At 46.0% G+C, this 22,740-nt stretch overlaps 1 protein-coding gene across 1 annotated transcript in view; it reads left to right on the forward strand.

Annotated features, from left to right (window-relative positions):
• Positions 1 to 22,740, forward strand: part of GAB2 (GRB2 associated binding protein 2) — a 142,144-nt gene that overhangs the window by 86,266 nt on the left and 33,138 nt on the right. The gene's annotated exons all lie outside the window — the stretch shown is intronic.

Here is a 22,740-nt window from a genome sequence, read left to right on the forward strand (position 1 = left end):
TCCTCACAAGAAAAGGGAAACAGCTATGCAACAGATGCCGACAAGGGGCAGGAGTAGAAGAGTATTCTTTGTGTCTGCTTCACAAAGTCACTTAGCAAAAGCAGAGCCCAGAGAGAAAGAAATCCCAATAACACTTTGCTGTGGTTAACAGTGCATAGCCATAGGCAAAATAAAGTTTTGCCTTTCTTAGTTCAGGCCTTGTACAGAGCAGGGAGACATTCAACCAAACACACAGAGGACAAACTCCCTCGGAAGTGCATAGCCAATCAGAGCACTAGAGATCATGCTACTCTGACTGGTTGCTAAGCAACACCTCCACACATGCCCCTTGGTTAGCTGGTTTACTGATAACGTAATTAACCATCAAGTTGAAAATGTAATGATTCTTGCTGCTACACATCCAACACTGTCCGGCTTGTGGGCTTCCAAGAACTATCTGTATGGCCACTATAGGATTCCATACACGGCTCTGAGTAGATCTTTGGTGTGATCCATCACGGCATTTCTGGTTCTTGCTTGATTTGCAGCATTCACGCCAAAGCACTGGCTATCCCTGCTGCAGAAATGTTAATCACTTCTTAGGAATGGCGCTGTCTGTATTTTGCCTGCCCCAGTGGGCAGGTGTCCAACTCTCATCTGGGAACCGAAGTTTCTCATCTGTTTTGCTAAAACATACTTTTGTGTGCTGTTCGTTCTCTGCCTCTCTCTCTCTCTTTCTGCCTCCCCCTCTCACTTTTGGATCAGATGAGAAAACCAGCCCAACCCACTCTGAGCTATGCTTAAAATAAATATTGCTCAGGGTACAAGTGCAGACTTCCCATAAAATTCATCTGTCTGGCTGCGATGAGATGGGCCCGATCCAGCAGCCAAACTCTTCTTCTGCCCTTAAGTGCGTCGTTCAGATTTCTGAAGCAGGAAGGCTCGTGGAACAAAAACACGGACTCAGGAGTGTGATTTGTTTTCAGCAGCTGGGTGCTCCTACAATGGCAGGCCCCCGAGCCCAACCTGAGTGCAACGCCCGTAGGCCCCAACTCTGTAGGGCTGAGGTGTCTTCAGCCCCCCATCGAAGTCTGTTGAGATGGGGCTGAGGCCCCCCCCCAAAAAAAATCTGTACTGGATTACCATACAGGCAGAGTAGGCACCGGCCGATGGGTCCTTTTCAGGGCCCTGCAAGATCAAAATAATATTGATTTGATCTTGAAAGAAAATTACAGTGGACGCTCGGGTTGTGAACGTGATCCGTGCGGGATGCACGTTCCAACCCGCAGCGCACCAGTCTGCGTATGTGCGGGTTGCGATTCAGCACATGCGCAAAGCGTGATTTAGTGCTTCTGCGCATGCGTGACTGCCGAAACCCAGAAATAACGCGTTCCAGTACTTCAGGGTTTCGGTGGGTGCGTAACCCAAAAAAACGCAACATGAAGTGGCTGTAACCCGAGGTATGTCTGTACATACCGAAGAATTGATGCTTTCGAATTCTGGTGCTGGAGGAGACTCTTGAGAGTCCCATGGACTGCAAGAAGATCAAACCTCTCCATACTGAAGGAAATCAACCCTGAGTGCTCACTGGAAGGACAGATTGTGAAGCTGAGGCTCCAGTACTTTGGCCACCTCATGAGAAGAGAAGACTCCCTGGAGAAGACCCTGATGTTGGGAAAGATGGAGGGCCCAAGGAGAAGGGGACGACAGAGGACGAGATGGTTGGATAGTGTTTTCGAGGTTACCAGCATGAGTTTAACCAAACTGCGGGAGGCAGTGGAAGACAGGAGTGCCTGGCGTTCTCTGGTCCATGGGGTCATGAAGAGTCGGACACGACTAAACGACTAAACAACAACAACATGTCTGTACAATCAAGTATTAGGAGATAATTTGTGAGGGGGCCCCCAAGGTTTCAACTTCCTACGGGCTGCAACAGGGTTTAATTTGGCACTGCCCCCAATTTTGAGGGGCCAGGCCTCGCGGCAGCGGCAAACCTCGCAGGACCTTGCAGAGGCAGGCCTCGCCACAGTGGCGGCAGGCACCGCAGTGCGCATGGCATGTGACGTCACACGTGTGACATCATCCGCACATGACAGATAATCAGGGCTTCTCGTAAGGAATTCTGGGAACTATAGTTTGTTACGTGTGCTGAGAGTTTTTAGGAGACCCTCCAGTCCCCTCAGGGAGCTACAATTCCCAGTGTCCCTTGTGAAGAGGCATTGATTGTTAAACCACTCTGGGAATTGTAGTTTTGCTAGGGGAGTAAGGGTGTCTCCAAACAGCATTAAACACACAGGTGACAGTGGAAAATAACATACAAAATGCATTGCGTGCGAAGAAATAGCTTGCAATTAATATTAGCAGGCAAAATTGCACACAAAGGTTTGTATATTAAGCGATAAAATGCCGATGGGTTTCACGAAGACTTAAGTAAAATGCAAAGTTATGCAGAAATACAGATGCCTGAAGAACGGTTAAACGAGAAACCGAAGGGACCAAGTGTCACGGAGTCATATAGCTCCCTGCATGCCCTCAGGTGGTGTTTCCCAAATGCCTCACACTTGAGCATGAAAAATCAGGAATAACTTGCTTGCAAAGGAGCTCATTTCGAGGAACTGTTTGAAGTAATTCATCCCCCCCTTTTGATGCATTTCTGTGCATGGTCTGAAAAGCACAATCTTGGAAGTGTGTACAGTGTGTCTCCTTGGGTCGCACAGTTCCTGAACCAGTATGGGTTTTGCTTCCCTCCCTCCCCACAGAAGATCTTTGGAAAGGAGGAGGAAAGAAAAGCAAGGGGAGAAGTGTGTTTGGGGAAGAGAATGGAGGGGAGAGGGATGTCTGAGTTCTGACACAGGGGCACAGAGGATTTAGTGTGAACACAGCGGCCTTTGGAAGCAAAGTTCAGAGCGGTCCCATCAGAGAACTCTGTGTGCTCACAATGGTCCTCTGGTGGAAACAGAAGTTAACTTTTAACTCCTCGAGACTCCTGTCGATTTCTGGCAGGAAGTGAGCAGCGAGCAGGCAGAAAGCCCCAGATTAAAGGCCTGACATCTCTTCTGTAGGGCTGGGACATTATTATTATTATTATTATTATTATTATTATTATTATTATTATTACAGTGGTACCTCAGGTTACATACGCTTCAGGTTACATACGGTTCAGGTCACAGACTCCGCTAACCCAGAAATGGTACCTTGGGTTAAGAACTTTGCTTCAGGATGAGAACAGAAATCGTGCGGCGGCAGCAGGAGGCCCCGTTAGCTAAAGCAGTGCTTCAGGTTAAGAACAATTTCAGGTTAAGAACGGACCTCCGGAACGAATTAAGTACTTAACCCGAGGTACCACTGTATTATTATTCAGATATTCAGGACAGATCCTGAAGCTGAGGCTCCAATACTTTGGCCACCTCATGAGAAGAGAAGACTCCCTTGAAAAGACCCTGATGTTGGGAAAGATGGAGGGCACAAGGAGAAGGGGACGACTGAGGACGAAATGGTTGGACAGTGTTCTCGAAGCTACCAGCATGAGTCTGACCAAACTGTGGGAGGCAGTGGAAGACAGGAGTGCCTGGCATGCTCTGGTCCATGAGGTCATGAAGAGTCGAACACGACTAAACGACTAAACAACAACAACATTATTATTAATATTCATTTCAATCCCATGCCGCTTAGTATTTTTAAGGAGGGAAATCACACACGAAGCAGTTTACAACCTACATTAAAACATCAAATACAGTGGTACCTCGTGTTAAGTACTTAATTCGTTCTGGAGGTCCGTTCTTAACCTGAAACTGTTCTTAACCTGAGGTACCACTTTAGCTAATGGGGCCTCCCGCTGCTGCCGCAGCACAATTTCTGTTCTCATCCTGAAGCAAAGTTCTTAACCTGAGGTACTATTTCTGAGTTAGCGGAGTTTGTAACCTGAAGCATCTGTAACCTGAAGCATCTGTAACCCAAGGTACCACTGTAGCATGGTAGGGGCTTCTAAAATAGTTCCTGCAAGGATTTCCGTTTGCAGAACTCCCTCTCTGAGCAAATGCATCTATCTGTTTGTCCAGGCCTTTGAGACAGGAATGCTTACTGAAATTTCTGCAACTGGTATTGCTTTATCTTTTCATTATTATTTTAGAAATGTATTTTTTGGATCACATTTTTACGCTGCTCACTGGCCTCCCATGGGAGAAGAGGCAGTATAGAAATGGAATCAAGCTAGATAAAAGAGATAGCTCAGTCGGTTAATCTCATGATTGTGGGTTTAAGTCCCGCTTTGGGCGAAAGTTTCATTGCAGGGGGTTCGACTAGGTGATCCTTGTAGTCCAACTCTACCATTCTTCCAACTCTACCATTCTAAGGATTTAAATGTAAAGGACCCCATGGCAGTTAAGTCCACTCACAGGCGACTATGGGGTGTGGTGCTCACCTCGCTTTTCAGGCAGAGGGAGCCGGCGTTTGTCCACAGACAGCTTTCTGGGTCATGTGGGCAGCAGGACTAAACTGCTACTGGCACATGGAGGACCATGACAAGTGCCAGAGCACACGGAAACGCTGTTTACCTTCCTGCCGGAGCGGTACCTATTTATCTACTTGCACTGGCGTGCTTTCGAACTGCTAGGTTGGCAGGAGCAGGGACCAAGCAACAGGAGCTCACTCTGTCCCGCCGATTCGAACCGCTGACCTTCCTATCGGCAAGCCCAAGAGGCTCACTGATTTAGATCACAGCGCCACGCACATCCCTACCCTCTGTACTGCCTGTGCATCCTTTTATATATACAGTGGTACCTCAGATTAAGAACTTAATTCGTTCTGGAGATCTGTTCTTAACCTGAAACTGTTCTTAACCTGAAGCACCACTTTAGCTAATGGGGCCTCCCGTGCCGCCGCCACACAATTTCTGTTCTCATCCTGAGGTAAATTTCTTAACCCGAGGTACTATTTCTGGGTTAGCGGAGTCTGTAACCTGAGGCATCTGTAACCTGAGGTACCACTGTATATACATATCAATTTTTGTTCGGAATTTTCAACATAAAATACAATAAATTCCTTCCAGTAGCACCTTAAAGACCAACTAAGTTAGTTCTTGGTATGAGCTTTCGTGTGCATGCACACTTCTTCAGATACACTGTGTGCATGCACACGAAAGAAGAAGAAGTGTGCATGCACACGAAAGCTCATACCAAGAACTAACTTAGTTGGTCTTTAAGGTGCTACTGGAAGGAATTTTTTGTTTTGACTATGGTAGACCAACACGGCTACCTATCTGTAACATAAAATACAATGAAAGCTGAATTCATCCAAAGAAGATAAGAAGGAAGAATAAGCAAAAGAAGAAAATAAAGAAGTAGAAGAGAAGAAAAAGAAGAAGAAATAAACACGAGGTCCTCTGTCATAATTACGTTTTAACCCTTATTCCTCACACAGAAGAGTGAATCCTCCCAGCTCTCTCCTGGGAGCCTCCCCCTCTTCTCCCAGGCCCCCACCCTGGGATATCCTTTCTATCCTGCTCCTCATATAGGCTCCTTCATCTTCCTCCATCACCTTCCTGGGCCTACTTTCATTAATCCAAGACAGGAAACCTCAAGAAGCAAAGCATGAACATGGGGTAGAATTAACAGGGAGAAAAGAAGAATGAAAGATCATAGGGAAGCAAGGATACGAAGTAAACTCTCTCTCTTTTAATATGACAGATGGTTGTTGAAGAATTGCAAAAAGGCCTCCGGCAACACATTTAAGGCCTCTGAACTGCAACGGCATTTATTTGCGGCGGCCGTTGGCTTAAGAGCGACACCTTAGCAGGGACAGGGAAATGGCAGCAGCTGCAACAGACCCCCGAGTGCTTCCTCGCCATTGTGAGAAGCACACTCCCGCTTCCTTCCCCGCTGGCTTTGTGCGGTCGGCGCATTGTCTCTGAGGTGGTGGGGGAAGAGAGATCATGAGCAGATTAACAATGACTTGGGGGTGGCTCACTCGCAAAGGCAGGTCGCCATGTGCGCTTTCTTGGCAGGGCTTGGGGTAGAGGAGGAGGGGAAGGGTGTCAAGCGCTCGGAGGAGCAGGAAGTCGGCAAACGCTTCGGCGCACGGCTGGAACGAAGGGCGGGAGAGGGGTTCGATTCAGTTCGTGTTTAAAAGCCATCCCGCATCACCCCCCCCCCTTTTCCCAAACAACATGGAAAGTGAAACACAGCATCTTCGGAATCCGTGCCTTTGCGAATTTTGCCATGTTGTACTTCTCCAGCAAAGCGTACAAAAAATGTGCATAGCAATGCATAAATTAGAAGGGGGGAAAAACAGCGTACATAAATTCTTTCATTAGGGAAAATGGACTTGCAAAGCTGTGTACAGTGGTACCTCGGGTTAAGTACTTAATTCGTTCCGGAGATCCATACTTAACCTGAAACTGTTCTCAACCTGAAGCACCACTTTAGCTAATAGGGCCTCCCGCGCTGCCGGAGCACGATTTCTGTTCTTATCCTGAAGCAAAGTTACAGGAGTCTGTAACCTGAAGCGTACGTAACCTGAAGCGTATGTAACCCGAGGTACCACTGTACAGTCATACCTCGTGTTACGTCCGCTTCATGTTACGTTCTTTCAGGTTATGTCCTGCAGCGACCCAGAAGTACCGGAAAGGGTTGTTGTTGCTATTTAGTCGTTTAGTCGTGTCCGACTCTTCGTGACCCCCTGGACCAGAGCACGCCAGGCACTCCTGTCTTCCGCTGCCTCCCGCAGTTTGGTCAAACTCATGTTCGTTGCTTTGAGAACACTCTCCCACCACCTTGTCCTCTGTCGTCCCCTTCTCCTTGTGCCCTCCATCTTTCCCAACATCGGGGTCTTTTCCAGGGAGTCTTCTCTTCTCATGAGGTGGCCAAAGTCTTGGAGCCTCAGCTTCAGGATCTGTCCTTCCAGTGAGCACTCAGGGCTGATTTCCTTAAGAATGGATACGTTTGATCTTCTTGCAGTCCATGGGACTCTCAAGAGTCTCCTCCAGCACCAACCGGAAAGGGTTACTTCTGGGTTTTGCCGCTCCGCACGCTCAGAAACGCAAAATGACGTCATGCGCAGAAGCTGCGAATCGCAACCCGCGCAGATGAGCCGCTGCAGGTTGCGTTCTTTTCATGTTCAAACGGGCCTCCGGAACGGATCCCGTTCGCAACCAGAGGTACCACTGTATTGGGCAGAAATGCATACCAACAAGTATATATTCCTACCAAAACGGTGGAGGATTTTTCATGAGGACTTTCTAAGGAGGCGTAAATGATGTAGAGAAGCAAATTGAAGATTGGGAAAATGCGAAATTGAGAGAAGCTGATTTTGGAAGATTTGCTGAACTGTAGCTGAAATTAATTAAATGGGAAAAGGGGAACGGACTGCCTTGGAAGGTGGTAGACTTGCCTTCCTTGGGGGGTTTTAAGCAGAGATGGCTATCTGCCTGGGTTTCTTTAGCTGTGATTCTCATTGCAGTGGGTTGGACTAGAAGACCTTAGGGGTTCCTCCCATGTTCTCTGATTCTATGGTGTAAGACTGCTCATGCAGACTGCTGGTTTATTGCGACTGTTTTCAGCAACATGTCAGTGACTCATTAATAGTATGTCCATGTTCCATGTTCCCGCTGTTGTAAACAAAAATTGGCCTTTTCCGTTGTGGGGTATCCAAGGAACATATGGTTCCCTATTGGTAGGAGAAAATGACAGAGGCCAAGCAGAGAATATTGAGAAGCAAAGCAGCTAGTAAGCCTGATCTTTATTGATCTGTTGCAACAGGGTGCTCCCCTCACCTCCAGGAGAGAGGAGGGATCCAGAAAAATGGCATGCAAGGCCTTATAAAGACTTTTGAAATTGCCACCCTGTAGATCAAGACCACCCCCAGAAACATCATACATCACAGAAGGGGTGTAACCTAAGACCACCCCTCAGATACATCACACCTACATCACAGAAAAGGCGGTCTAAAACAGAAAAATTGAATGTTGTTTTCTCCTGTGTTGTTTATCTCCTGTCTGGCAGGTTACTTGATTGGATTGCCTGGCCAGTCTTTTGTAGTGATAAATACTTAGTTCCTGGACCAGGTCACAGGCTCACACCCTATTCAAACACAGACATACCCTTAAGACAGGATTTGTGAAGGAAAAGACAATGGGGAGGCTTTTCCACTTTGACCTTGCAGAGAAAAGATTTGGTCAGTTTAGGAATCAAAATGGTTCCAGGTTGGCCTTCCTGTGCTGATCTATGTATGTGCTTGGTTGGTACACTTATGAACATTACCATGTATCTAAGACCATAAAATTCCTATTACACCGCCACTCCCAAGGCTCACCCCCCCCCACACACACACTGTTTCTCATGCACAAGCTAGTTGTGCCATGACATGGTGCCAACACACTTCCAGTTTTGCACTGAAAGTTTTGCTAAACCACCGCTCCCCCCCCCCCCAGGCACACACAAACCACAGGAATGCTGGTATCTGCCATCAACAGGAGGTATTTAGGAGTGGGTAGATCAGAAAGCAGAAGGCACATTCTGGCACTTTGGCATGCCGCTCTTGTATATTACAACAGGTTTGGGGGGAAAAGTCATATTATGGGATTTTAGGTTTGAAAAAGGGTTTGGAAAAAAGTTCCCAGTTTGAAAAAAAAAGGCATAAGGAGTTACGGGATTTTAGCAGGAAGCTATGGGCATAGCTGTCAACTTTCCCCTTTTCTTGCGAGGAATCCTATTCGGAATAAGGGGATTTCCCTTTAAAAAAGGGAAACGTTGACAGCTATGGGACGTGCATGCATAACGTTGTTGTTTTTTTGGAGGGGGTTTATATTGCACTGGTTGGAGCTGAAGCAATATAACCCACTCACCCCCCCAAAAAAACCCTTATGCAGGTGTTGAAAGCACAATTATGTACAGCGAATGCAAATCATGTCCCAATAGTATTGTGAGCACAAATTGTGAGTACAGTAAAAAGGATGTCTGCAGGGGCTCACAGATTTGTGGTTGGGAAACAGGGTCGACTCCTCCGGTCAATAAAACTATATTTATTTACTGCCACTAAGTCCCAAAGAGGGGACACTCCGTCAATAGAACATAATAAAACCGTGTCAATAAAACGCATCGATATCTGAAAGACCGCCTCCTTCCCTCCAGACCCTCTAAAGCAGCGGTTCTCAACCTGTGGGTCCCCAGATGTTGTTGGACTACAACTCCCATCATCCCTGAGCTCTGGCCTTGCTAGCTAGGGGTGATGGGAGTTGTAGTTCAACAACATCTGGGGACCCACAGGTTGAGAAAGGCTGCTCTGGAAGAAGGTATTCTTCGTGGCAGCCTTAAGGTTCAAATCCGCACTCGGCCAGTGAAGATCGCTGGGTGACTTTGGATGAGCCCCTGCATCTCAGCCTAACCTTCCTCACAGCGTTGTTGTGGGATAGCTCCGTCGGTAGAGCTTGAGACTCTTAATCTCAGAGTTGTGGGTTCGAGTCCAGCTTTGCAGGGGGGTGGGCTAGATGACCCTCAGGGTCCCTTAAAAGTCTATTATTCTTTCCGCGCACAGAAAGGTGCCTGACACCTTCATTACACAGCTTTCCTTCCATGCTGAAGACTCAACCTACACCCTGGCCTTCGGCACTTGAGTTTAAACTTTTTAGGACCTTCTCTTGCTGTGTTTGAAATTTGCTTTAATTTGTTTTTAATGTTCTGCTTTACAATTCTATATTCTGCCTTTGGGACCTTGTGGTGACCGGGGTGGGGAAAATTGAGAATAAATGCAATATGAAATTCATTAACAGTTTGTTGGCCAGCTTTGACTAAAGGTAGCATTTTTGGTTGGCACCAGAGGCTCAAAAAAGGCTCACCGTACGTGCAGTATATGAAGCAATAATTTTATAGCCAGCTGCCTCTTTAATTTTTATCCTCTCTCCGTAAATGTCTTTGACCCGAAGTTTCCTGAGTCCCTAGCAGCAAGTTATTTTAAGAATCCAGCGCTATTTGGCTTTCGTTTTAAAGAGTAAACAATTCCAGAGGAGAGGAGTATATTTGGCACATAGGAGATGCTGAAATATGTTCGATTATGTCCCACTCCCCTCTCTAATTTCATTGCCTCTATTTATCAAGCGACAGAGAAAACATAAGGAATTTCTCTCCTGAATAAGCCAGTCCAGCCATGTCATTTTCAGAAGCCCACAGGCAACAGGCCCTAGTGAGATCAAAGATAGAGTGTCTCTGAACATGGGGGTTCCAATTTGGCTGCAGCGGCCAAAATGAAAACACTATAGAGCTCCACATTTAAAGCACCGTCATTAAAAACGAAACAAATCTCTTAAACATAAAAAAATGCAAACAAAAATCAGATTACCCACCCAAAGAAAGTATTACTGTGCCTTCAAGAACTTCAGCTTAGAAAAACATATAGTGGTACCTCGGGTTAAGTACTTAATTCCTTCCGGAGGTCCGTTCTTAACCTGAAACTGTTCTTAACCTGAAGCACCACTTTAGCTAATGGGGCCTCCCGCTGCCGCCATGCCGCCGGAACACGATTTCTGTTCTCATCCTGAAGCAAAGTTCTAAACCCAAAGCACTATTTCTGGGTTAGTGGAGTGTGTAACCTGAAGCGTACGCAACCTGAAGCGTATGTAACGCGGGATACCACTGTATACGTGGCATGGAAATGCACTGGGGGGAATAACTGCACCTTTTGAACTTCTGCCTGGTGTGAAGGCACAGGAGCCTTGGGCTGATCTTGCCGGCTCTTAAATAAATGGCTTAGGATGGCTAGGAAGTAGCTGTGGAAGCCAAGAGCCATTTTGGCAATTCTGAAGCATGCTCTGTCTCTCTGGCTGAAGGGAGGGAGCCAACTCAGTGTGCCTGCGCAGTAAGATTGCTGGTGCTATTTATTTATTTATTTATTTATTTATTTATTTATTTATTTATTTATTCATTCATTCATTCATTCATTCATTCATTCATTTGATTGATTAGTTGTACAGCGGTACCAGGGCCGGATTTAGGTTTGATGAGGCCCTAAGCTACTTAAGGCAATGGGGCCCTTTATATGTCCAGCTGTCCTTTGTCAACAACAAATTGCCACTGTTTTTTCCATTGAATATATTCTATATGGTAATTTATGGACCTAATAGGTCTCTCAAGCCATTTGCACATAACAGTCCATGCAGAATGTAGGCACCCTATATATAGAAATGAGCAAACCAGTGATATTTTAGGGAGCAGGCTAGCAGGCGGGGCCCATGACTTATATCATAGGAGCCTACAAAACACAAAACACTGTTGCTGTATGTAGCTATAATTTGTTTTTTATCTTATATTTTTGAAATGTACATCCAGTGTTTTTTCCCTTTAAATTTTTTTGGTGGGCCTAAGAGAGTGGGACTCTAAGCTATAGCTTGTTTAGCGGTACCTCAGTTTTTGAACGTCTCCGTTGACAAACGTTTCGGAACCCGAATGCTGAAAACCTGGAAGTAAATGCTTCCTTTTTTGAATGCGCCTCAGAAATCGGACAGCTTCCGCTGAGGTACCACTCCATTTTTCTCAATTTTCTCTGTAAATTTGCAGACCTCCCTTTGCGCCTTAGTTTTCAAACGTTTTGGAAGTCAGTCTTCCGGAACGGATTACGTTCGAAAACCGAGGTTCCACTGTATTGCTCCATTGGACCCTTTAAAAAATAAATTTTAATTTTAATTTCTTTACATTTTATTTTTTCAAACGGCAGTGTAAATTAACGTAATAAAACGATCCACCCTAACCCAGAAGCTTGTGTTTAAATAATACATACAAAATAACATAAAGAGCATTGATCCTGATTTCCTTGCACAATTTTTCAGAAAGGTTAGATTATATCTCGTCTTCATTTCACATTTGTTCTGATTGGTTTGTGGGGTGGTTAGACAACAACGATCATTCATTCCTATTCACTTGCGGTGTATTCTACACATCTTCCCTTTGGTCATTCATTCGTCCCGCACATTTCCGTGCATATCCTTGTCACTTTCCAAACCACAAAAAGTCTGTGGTTGTGCAGGGATTTAGTGAATTTGTTATACAGTGGTACCTCGGGTTAAGTACTTAATTCGTTCTGGAGGTCCGTTCTTAACCTGAAACTGTTCTTAACCTGAAGCACCACTGTAGCTAATGGGGCCTCCCACTGCCGCTGCGCCGCGAGAGCACGATTTCTGTTCTCATCCTGAAGCAAAGTTCTTAACCTGAAGCACTATTTCTAGGTTAGTGGAGTCTGTAACCTGAAGCGTATGTAACCTGAGGTACCACTGTGCCTGAGTGACATTTAATCTGCTTTAAATGAGGAAACCAGAAGTATGTGCTTCATTCCTTACCACAAAACATGGGCACTTTGGAGGCAAAACATGGAAATTCTCGAAGAGAGCAAGTTAAAAAACACACCAGAACAATAACACCCATACAGAACTCAGGATCAAGCTAATAAATTCTACCCTTATCAGCCTAGGAGGAAATAAATAACAGCAATAAACCACAATTAATGAAGTTGTTCAACGGCGAATAAATACCCAGGAATTCTCAGTGCCTGGAGTCTGCAGTGAAAGGAAGGAAGGCGATGAAAACCAATCCCCTCTTTTTCTCGGCACCAGGCTCTCAAAGAAAGAGGGATGTGTTGTCCTGACATTTACGAAGTTCCGGGACAGCGCGTGATGGGATATAGAGACTTTGAGGAAAATAGGGGCTGTGCCTTGTTCCTCGGAACAGCTGGAGCATATGTCGTGTTAAACAATTGAAAGAGAGCGAGGACAGGAAGTCAGCCTAGGGATAGGCAGTCCTGCAGCTGTACCCAAATACTCCACAGCAGCCTTCCCCAATGCTCCCATCATTCCTGCTTATGGACTGATGGGAGTTTGGGTCCAAACAGTATTTGGAGGGCACCGGGTTGGAGAATCTTGTGTGTGTGTGTCTCCTCCCCCAGCAAGGTAGTAGGATGGGTGGTGGGTTTGGACCATACAGTGAAGTCTTTAACATTTGGTCCCACCCCCCCCCAATAATTTTGTTTTATTTTCTTTACACATTCTTTCTTAACAATAAATGAATCAACATACAGTGGTACCTCGGGTTAAGTACTTTATTTGTTCCGGAGGTCCGTTCTTAACCTGAAACTGCTCTTAACCTGAAGCACCACTTTAGCTAATGGGGCCTCCCGCTGCCGCTGTGCTGCTACTGCGCAATTTCTGTTCTCATCCTGAAGCAAAGTTCTTAACCTGAAGCACTATTTCTGGGTTAGCGGAGTCTGTAACCTGAAGCGTCTGTAACCCAAGGTACCACTTTATAGCCATTTTAGCTCCGCCGAGCTTGTGACTTCCCTCCCTCCCTTCAGTTGGTATTTTTTATCGATCCATTCACGTATTTTATCTTTTCACTTCTTCTTGATGTTATCACAGGGCAGTTCGCAACATAAAAATACCAAACATGGATGCTTGGGGGACTCTGTTTTCTAAATAACAACAACAACAACTTATTATCTATACCCTGTCCATCCGGCTGGGTTGCCCCAGCTACTCTGGGTGGCTCCCAACAGATTAAAAACAGAATAAATCATCAACCACTAAAAACTTCCCTAAACAGGGCTGCCTTCAGATGTCTTCTAAAAGTCAGGTAGTTATTTATTTCCTTGACATCTGATGAGAGGGCGTTCCACAGGGCGGGCGCCACCACCGAGAAGGCCCTCTGCCTGGTTCCCTCTAAACTCACATCTCACAGTAAGGGAACCGCCAGAAGTCCTCGGAGCTGGACCTCAGTGTCCGGGCTGAACGATGGGGGTGGGGACACTCCTTCAGATATACTGGACTGAGGCCATTTAGGGCTTTCAAGGTCAACACCAACATTTTGAATTGTGCTCGGAAACGTACTGGGAGCCAATGTGATATGGTCTCGGTGGCCCTCCCAGTCACCAGTCTAGCTGCCGCATTCTGGATTAGTTGTAGTTTCCGAGTCACCTTCAAAGGTAGCCCCACAGAGAGCGCATGGCAGTAGTCCAAGCGGGAGATAACCAGAGCATGCACCACTCTGGCGAGGCAGTCTGCGGGCAGGTAGGATCTCAACCTGAGTACCAGGTGGAGCTGGTAGACAGCTGCCTTGGACAAAGAATTGACCTGCACCTCCGTGGACAGCTGTGAATCCAAAATGACTCCCAGGCTGTGTACCTGGTCCTTCAGGGGCACAGTTACCCCGTCCAGGACCAGGGAGTCCTTCACACCAGACCCCCTGCCCCCCAAAAACAGTACTTCTGTCTTGTCAGGATCCAACCTCAAGCTATTTGCCACCACCCATCCTCCAGTCGCCCCCAGGCACTCACAGAGGACCTTCACATCCCTTCTTTGGGATAACTCTCCATTCGTTCCTACTCTCTGCTTCCCGTTCCAACCCACAAAAGGACCTCTACCCTTATTCCATGACTCAGTTAGTTAGAGCGTGGGGCTGATAAGGCCAAGGTTGCAGGTTGGATCCCTGTATGGGATGGCTTCATATTCCTGCATTGCAGAAGGTTGAACTTGGATGGTCCTTGGGGTCGCTTCCAACTCGTACAGTTCTATGATTCTATACTGTTGGAAGCCGCCCAGAGTGGCTAGGGCAACCCAACCCACAGGGCAGGGTGTTGTTGTTGTTATTTAGTGGTTGAGTTGTGTCCGACTCTTCGTGACCCCATGGACCAGAGCACGCCAGGCACTCCCGTCTTCCACTGCCTCCTGCAGTTTGGTCACACTCATGCTGGTAGCTTCGAGAACACGGTCCAACCATCTCGTCCTCTGTCATCCCCTTCTACTTGTGCCCAACATCAGGGTCTTTTCCAGGGAGTCTTCTCTTCTCATGAGGTGGCCAAAGTACTGGAGCCTCAGCTTCAGGATCTGTCCTTCCAGTGAGCACTCAGGGCTGATTTCCTTAAGAATGGATCGGTTTGATCTTCTTGCAGTCCATGGGACTCTCAAGAGTCTCCTCCAGCACCAGAATTCAAAAGCATCCATTCTTCGGCGATCAGCCTTCTTTATGGTCCAGCTCTGACTTCCATACCTCACTCCTGGGAAAACCATAGCTTTAACTATACGACTGGGCGGGGTACAAATAATGAAATTGTTTTTGTTGGATTCCAACTCCTATTAGCCCCAGTCTGCATGGCCGAATGTCCAAAGGTGACGAAGATCTTGGGTTCTACACATCTATAAAGGCCATTGAATAAGGGTATAGATGGGGTGGGGATGGGGAAATGAATAGAGGAACAGTTCATTTAATCAGTTTTATAGTGATCCTCCAAAGGCACTGCCTGGTTTCTTTGGTTCCCTTTCCTTTGTGTGTGTGTGTTTGTCTGGTATAGATAGTGGCCAAAGAGTTGTTTTCATCTACCACCCAATAAGAGCATTGTTTCAGAGAGGAAGGAGAGGGTGGGGGAATTATTTTTTTAACCTGCAGGATACTTCGTGTAGGAGTTTTGGAGCTAATATCGGGAGCTGAGGTGGTTTTCTTTGGTAACAGAGATGATGTGGGGATCGGCCATTTCATCGGCTGACTCATCCACTAGCCCTCCCTAGACGATCCTCTGGCAGGCAGCTTGGGCATAGAAGAAATGTGCTTTTTGTTGTTGTTTTATTTATTAAATTTATATAACGGCAAGGGTGGGAGAAGCCCCTGAAGACCTTCCCAAGTTCTCCCTTCCCCAGTTGGTGACCATATTGGATTTATTTCAAGGGACGCTGGCTCCTGGCTTTTTGTTTCAGATTGCCAGTCGCTTGGTATTTAGGGAGAGTGCATAGCACAGTGGGTGGCAAGGCTGCAGGAGTTATCAGACGGGGGTGGCCCTATGTTCTCCAGTTCAGGGGCCATGAGATCATTAGCTGGAAAAGCGTAGCAGCCAGGAGGCCCTGTTCGCTTAAGAAGATAAGAACGGATGACCACATCTGCCGGATCCGGCCAATAGCCAATCTAGTACAGCATCCTGTTCTCACAGTGGCTCTGACCAGATGCCTGGGGGATGTGCAGAAACATGGGTGGCTGGTAATACTACTACTACTACCACTACTACTACTAATAATAATAATAATAATTTATTTATTTATACCGCACCCATCTGGCTGGGCTTCCACAGCCACTCTGGCGGCTTCCAACAAAATATTACAATACCGTAATGCATCAAACATTAAAAGCTTCCCTAAACAAGGCTGCGTTCAGATGTCTTCTAAAAGTCTGGTAGTTGTTGTCCTCTTTGACATCTGGTGGGAGGGTGTTCCACAGGGCAGGCGCCACCACTGAGAAGGCCCTCTGCCTGGTTCCCTGTAACTTGGCTTCTCGCAGTGAGGGAACCGCCAGAAGGCCCTCAGAGCGGGACCTCAGTGTCCGGGCAGAACGATGGAGGTGGAGACGCTCCTTCAGATATACTGGACCGAGGCCGTTTAGGGCCTGAAAGGTCAGCACCAACATTTTGAATTGTGCTCGGAAACGTACTGGGAGCCAATGTAGGTCTTTCAAGACTGGTGTTTATGTGGTCTCGGTGGCCGCTTTTACTGCATCCATCATAAGTTGCAGAAGGCACCTGCAATAGCAATGCTGTGTCCCTCATATATCTCTTTCCTATTCGAGTTATTGTATACGAAGAGCAAAAATTGAGGGGTTTGTGTGTGGACGTAAAACTTTATGATGCAAAGCCTTTTTTCTGGGTTCATTGCTGTTAGCGCAAAAAGAAAGACGTCAAGTATCCACCTGATCTCCAAAAGCAGAGCAGATTGAACGAATCGGTCCCGGGGGTTGTATTTATTATTAACAGGCATGTCAGCAGAGCATGGCCTCGCTGAATATGCAGGCCCCGCTAGAAGCCTGCAGCAGCAACAAACTGAAGAAGGCTTGTTTTTATAAGGCGGGGATATCAAGCGAGCACATTTCACGTCTGTGCTGCTTTCATCTGGGTCCAGCTTTTTGGCTCGGGAGCAAGCCCTCCTCCGCAGCTCTCTGTCAAACCAATACAGATGTTTTCACACAAAACCTCTCATCTCTTGCCCTCCACCCCAATAATTGCAAGCAGAGGTTTCGAGTCCCATCTGGAGGGACTCTTTTCCCTGGGCTTTCACAATTAAAGAAGTTGCGTCGAAGCAGTTCTCGGTAAGGCAGCGGGAATAGTTTGGGAATTCTCTTACCTGGCCCTCAGGTAGACCAGAGAAGATTTTTTCAAAAAATAAATAAATCTTATATTTTTATACCACCCTACTTTCAAGAAACGGGACGCGGGTGGCGCTGTGGGTTAAACCACAGAGCCTAGGACTTGCCGATCAGAAGGCTGGAGGTTCGGATCCCCGCGACGGGGTGAGCTCCCGTTGCTCGGTCCCTGCTCCTGCCAACCTAGCAGTTCGAAAGCACGTCAAAGTGCAAGTAGATAAATAGGTACCGCTCCGGCGGGAAGGTAAACGGCGTTTCCGTGTGCTGCTCTGGTTCGCCAGAAGCGGCTTAGTCATGCTGGCCACATGACCCGGAAGCTGTACGCCGGCTCCCTCGGCCAATAAAGCAAGATGAGCGCCGCAACCCCAGAGTCGTCCACGACTGGACCTAAGGGTCAGGGGTCCCTTTACCTTTACTTTCAAGAAACGCAATGGGGTATATGTTGGTTCCCTCACTCCCTGTGTTGTGGATTAGGCTCGGATCATGGAATTGTGGCGTTGGAAGGGACCCCGAGGTTCATCAAGTCCAACCCGGCCTGCAATAGAGGAATCTCGGCTAAAGCATCTATCATTGGTGGCCATCCAACCTCTGCTTAAAAACCTTGAATGAGAGGAGAGCCCACCACCTCTTGTGGGAGTCTGTTCCACTGTCCCAACAGCTCTTACTGCCAGAAAGTTCTTCCTGATGTGCAGTCCGAACCTCCTTTCTTGTCCATTGCTTGGAGTCCGAACCTCCAGAGCAGGAGAAAGCAAGCTTGCACCCTCCTCCACTTGTCACCCCTCGAGCTATTTGAAGATGGCTATCCTATCTCCTCCCAGTCTCTTCTTTTCCGGGCTAAACACACCCAGCTTCTTCAACCATTCTTCATCAGGCTTGGTGGTCCAGACCCTTGATCATCTTGGCTGCCCTCCCTTAGCGATTGGTCCGAGGTCACCCAGTAAATTTCATGGCTGAGTGAGAGTTTGAGCCCTGCTCTTCCCAGCCCTAGGCCTGGTGGTGAAGAATGCTTTTTGACCCAAGAGCCACATTGCCTCATTAGCAGCCTTCCAGGGGCCACAGACCCGTTCCTCTCCATCCAAAGTCATTGGTCTACAGCCCAAGGGTCTGCTCCAGCCAGGAGGAGTACGTAGAGCAGGACTAGTGAGGGGTGTGGCCTAGAGAGAGTTCCAGGGGCCAGATAAGGATGCCTGAAGGTCCACATTCCATCCCCAGGCCTATTCTAACAGCTGCACCAATCCGTCTCAATATATTTTTCCTGGGTTTTTGGAAAATTTCAGCATTCGTTTTTTAAAGCTTTTAGACCTATGAATCTTATCTGAGCTGATGAATTTTACTTGATGTTCATAAAGTGCGTTTCTGCCACACAGATGCCCAAGACTAAAGCACATAGGCATACAAACACACACGCATATATACGAACACACAGAGAAGATTGCAGAGGCTACGTCACTTGCTGGAATCAATGGAATCTGAAGACCAGAGAGCATTAAAGCAAATCGATGGGACATGAATAATCTAACTCCTTTTTCCTGGCTCCCCCCCCCCCCCCGTAGCCAATGCATAGAGGGCCCTCACTCTGTGTGTTGCACAGGAATTGTCACTCGACAAGAAACCAAACCGTTTCTGCCAGGGTGTACCTGCTTACCTGTGTGAACAAAGGTTTCAGAAAGCGATCTCTTGGGTCCCTATACAGGCTGGCAGATAACGAGCGGTGTCTTCTACCGCGGGTGCTATAAAATGACAATAAAACAGTACAAATGAAGTCCCAAAGTCACCCTGCTGGCAAGAAAAATGAAGCTTTTTTTTAAATTTGTTCAATCATTTTTTCAATACAAACATCAGCTGCAAAACACGCATACAACAAAAACCATAATAACAATAATAACAATTTGACAATTCCAATTTGAATACACTGATATATCTTTGACTATACCTTTTTTTAACAATAGTTTCCCACCTCTCTCTACCCCCCCCCACTTCCCCCCACTATCCTTATCGCTTAAATATTCGTTCCAGATTTCTGCGTATTTATCATTCTTATTTTGCGTCGACATGCAATTCATTCGTAGGTAGCTAATCTGTACATATTATCAATCTGTGTACTCAATGGAATCTTTTTGTGGCTCTTCCAATTCATCAAAACAAGTGTTTTGTGTTTGTTTGTTTGTTTGTTTGTTTTTGCTTCTAATATAGCACATTACATCCATTATTATTATTATTTGACCCCTTGAAATCTCCCACATTTCTGGAATATAATTTAGAATTAAATTCAGTTCCCCTAAATTTTCTTTTTATTACTCTTGCTATAAAGCTTGAAAATGTGTGGCAGAAGCCAGAAGAGCGATTCTAGTAACTGAGAGATTCTGTAATAACTCTGTAATAACACCTTCGTTAGCTGAGCTCGAGAGAGTGAGTGATGGCAATGTGATTAATTCGGTTGGTAGGGCATGAGACTTTTAGTCTCAGGACCATAGGTTTAAGCCCCACATTGGGTGAAAAATTCCTGCATTCCAGAGGGTTGGACTAGAAGACCCTTAAGGTCCCTTCCAACTCTATAATTATATGATTCTGATTTATTCAGGCCAGAAAACTGTGGTTTGGGCAGCTTATGTAGACCTGTAAAGTACAGTGGTACCTCGGGTTACAGACGCTTCAGGTTACGTACGCTTCAGGTTACAGACTCCGCTAACCCAGAAATTGTAATTCAGGTTAAGAACTTTGCTTCAGGATAAGAACAGAAATCGGGCTCCGACGGCGTGGCAGCAGCAGGAGGCCCCATTAGCTAAAGTGGTGCTTCAGGTTAAGAACAGTTTCAGGTTAAGAACAGACCTCAGGAACAAATTAAATACTTAACCTGAGGTACCACTGTAAAGATAAAGGGACTCCTGACCATTAGGTCCGGTCATGACCAACTCTGGGGTTGCGGTGCTCATCTTGCTTTATTGGCCGAGGGAGCCGGCGTATAGCTTCCGGGTCACGTGGCCAGCATGACTAAGCCACTTCTGGTGAACCAGAGCAGCGTACGGAAACGCCGTTTACCTTCCCGCCGGAGCGGTACCTATTTATCTACTTGCACTTTTATGTGCTTTCGAACTGCTAGGTTTGCAGGAGCAGGGACCAAGCAACGGGAGCTCACCCAGTCACGGGGATTCGAACTACCAGCCTTCCAATTGGCAAGTCCCACAGCACCACCCGCGTCCCTTATGTAGACCTGTAATGCAGTGTTATTATGTATTCCTCAGCATGGGGTGTCTCTGTCGGCGCACAGTTTCAAGAAAATCATCCCATAGCGGTGACACTGGCAAGACGTAATTGAAATATTTCCTTGCCCTTTCCCAAAAGATCACCAGAGACGAGAAAATGTTTTCCTCCCGTCTAATGCAAGATAAATAGCTGAGCGGTGGTATTAATTAAAGTCAAGAAGAGTCCTATCTGGAACGAGGCATTTAATCACCGCCAGCATCCCTGCTGAGCGCATCATCATCAAGCGAGGAGTGTGGTTGACTTCGGTTAAGCAAGGGAGACACCTCTGCCTGCTCCATTTGGCTCCTCCATTCGCCTCTCATCCGGCATTGTGAAACCACCTTGGCTTATCTTAGAATCCATCCGGACACTCTGTGCTTGGAGCTCTGCCATTGTCGTCTTTCTGGGAAAGCAGGTATGGGAGAAGGGTGATTTACCTGGCCTTCCCCAGTGTCACAGACTCGCTGGACGCAGAGTTGGAAGCTGACGAGGGGGCCGTGGGGAGGCAGAGATGAGCCAGGCAGGTGAAGAAGCCAAGATGCTTCAATTCAATTTCCTGGCAGTGGCGCTTAAAAAAGCAAACATAAACTACAGGTGGGAATTCCCTGAAGGGATTTCCTTTACATTCAAGAAAAAAAGAATCAGAATAACATCAGAAAGCCTGGCACATGATTTTTGGGAGAAAAATAAGAGAGACTTTGAATCCGGGCAGGATTCAAGCCATCTTTTACCCTTAAGAACTACTGATGTGCTCATTAGGCCTGGCACCCCTGAGTAGTAGTAGTAGTAGTAGTAGTAGTAGTAGTAATAATAATAAATAATAATAATAATAATAATAATAATAATAATAATAATAATAATAATAATAATTTATTTATACCCCGCCCATCTGGCTAGACTTCCCCACCCACTCTGGGCGGCTTCCAAAAAAATATTAAAATACTGTAATACATCAAACATTAAAAGCTTCCCTAAACAGGGCTGCCTTCAGATGTCTTCTAAAAGTCTGGTAGTTGTTGTTCTCTTTGACATCTGGTGGGAGGGCGTTCCACAGGGAGGGCACCACTACCGAGAAGGCCCTCTGCCTGGTAGATCTTGTTTTTCCCAATAAAGAGTTAACTTCACTTACTCGGTGTGATTTATTGCTGGCTTGCTCTTGATCCCTATCTGGGTTCTCGCCAGCTGTTTTGGGCCACAGCTCTCCTCAGCCACATTGTCCAAAATATCGGAAGGACACCAGGCCAGGACAGGGTGTTATTACCCTTCGCTCCTGGGCGATAGCACCAATATAAATCTCCTCTCCCAAAGCTGGTTCTCAGCCACAGAAGGGAAAATGTAAGAAGTTATACCTGTGTTTTTCCTGTTGCAATGTGTAATGGTTTGGGGCGAGGTAGATTTGGGGCTACGGCCTAGGCTGATGATTGCCACATTGAGCTAGCATGTTTTTTTGTGTGTGTGTTTTTACAAATTATTTTTTATTCATTTTGCAATACAAAAATATAAAAACACATAACACAATTTTTCACAAATACATTTTTTGCAGTTCCCTCAGCTCTTCTGCAAATCCTCCGTTTTAGTCTTTCTTCCGCATTTCTTAATCTAATGTTGCCTTTTATTAAAAACCTCCTCCCTCTTATTCCCTTTTTTTACAATATTTCTAATATTATTTTCACAGAGCCTCTTGCAAACCTACAAACGTTAATTGTTCATCTCAAATACTTTTCAAATAGTCTACAAATTTACTCCAGTCTTCAGTGAATCTGTGGTCTCGTAGGCCTCGGATCCTTCCTGTTAATTTATCAAGTTCTGCGTATTCCATTAACTTCGTTTTCCATTCTTCCATCGGCGGTAATTCTTCTTGTTTCCATTTTTGGGCTAGCAGTATTCTTGCCGCTGTTACTGCGTATAAAAAAAGTTTATAATCTTTTCTGCTTATTTCATTTCCTAACAAAAATGCCTCTGGTTTCTTAACAAATGTATATTTCAACATTTTTTTCAATTCATTATATATCATTTCCCAGAAGCCTCATGGAGCTAGCATGTTAAGTTAGCAGCACATCACAGATCAAATGTAGGTCAAACTTTTTATTTTGCACATGATGTTTAGACAAGTAAGAAAAACAATCAGCAGTATATCCTTTGCATACAGCAGGGGGAAACAATCCAAATGTGTTTTGAAGCATTTCTAGCTTTTCCCTTCCCTATATATACGACCTGCTAATTCAACTTGCTCTGCTTCTGAGATGCACACACCCTTCTAAACCCTAATAAATTATTTCCAGATTTCTTGAACAGTTTTCTTTACATGCTCTGTCCTAATATATATGGTTTTCCCCCAGCGTTGTTAATTTGTGGTTTCCCGGGACTTTTC

Source organism: Podarcis melisellensis (assembly GCF_964234715.1).
Source record: "Podarcis melisellensis genome assembly, chromosome: 4".
Classification (NCBI taxonomy): Eukaryota; Metazoa; Chordata; class Lepidosauria; order Squamata; family Lacertidae; genus Podarcis; species Podarcis melisellensis.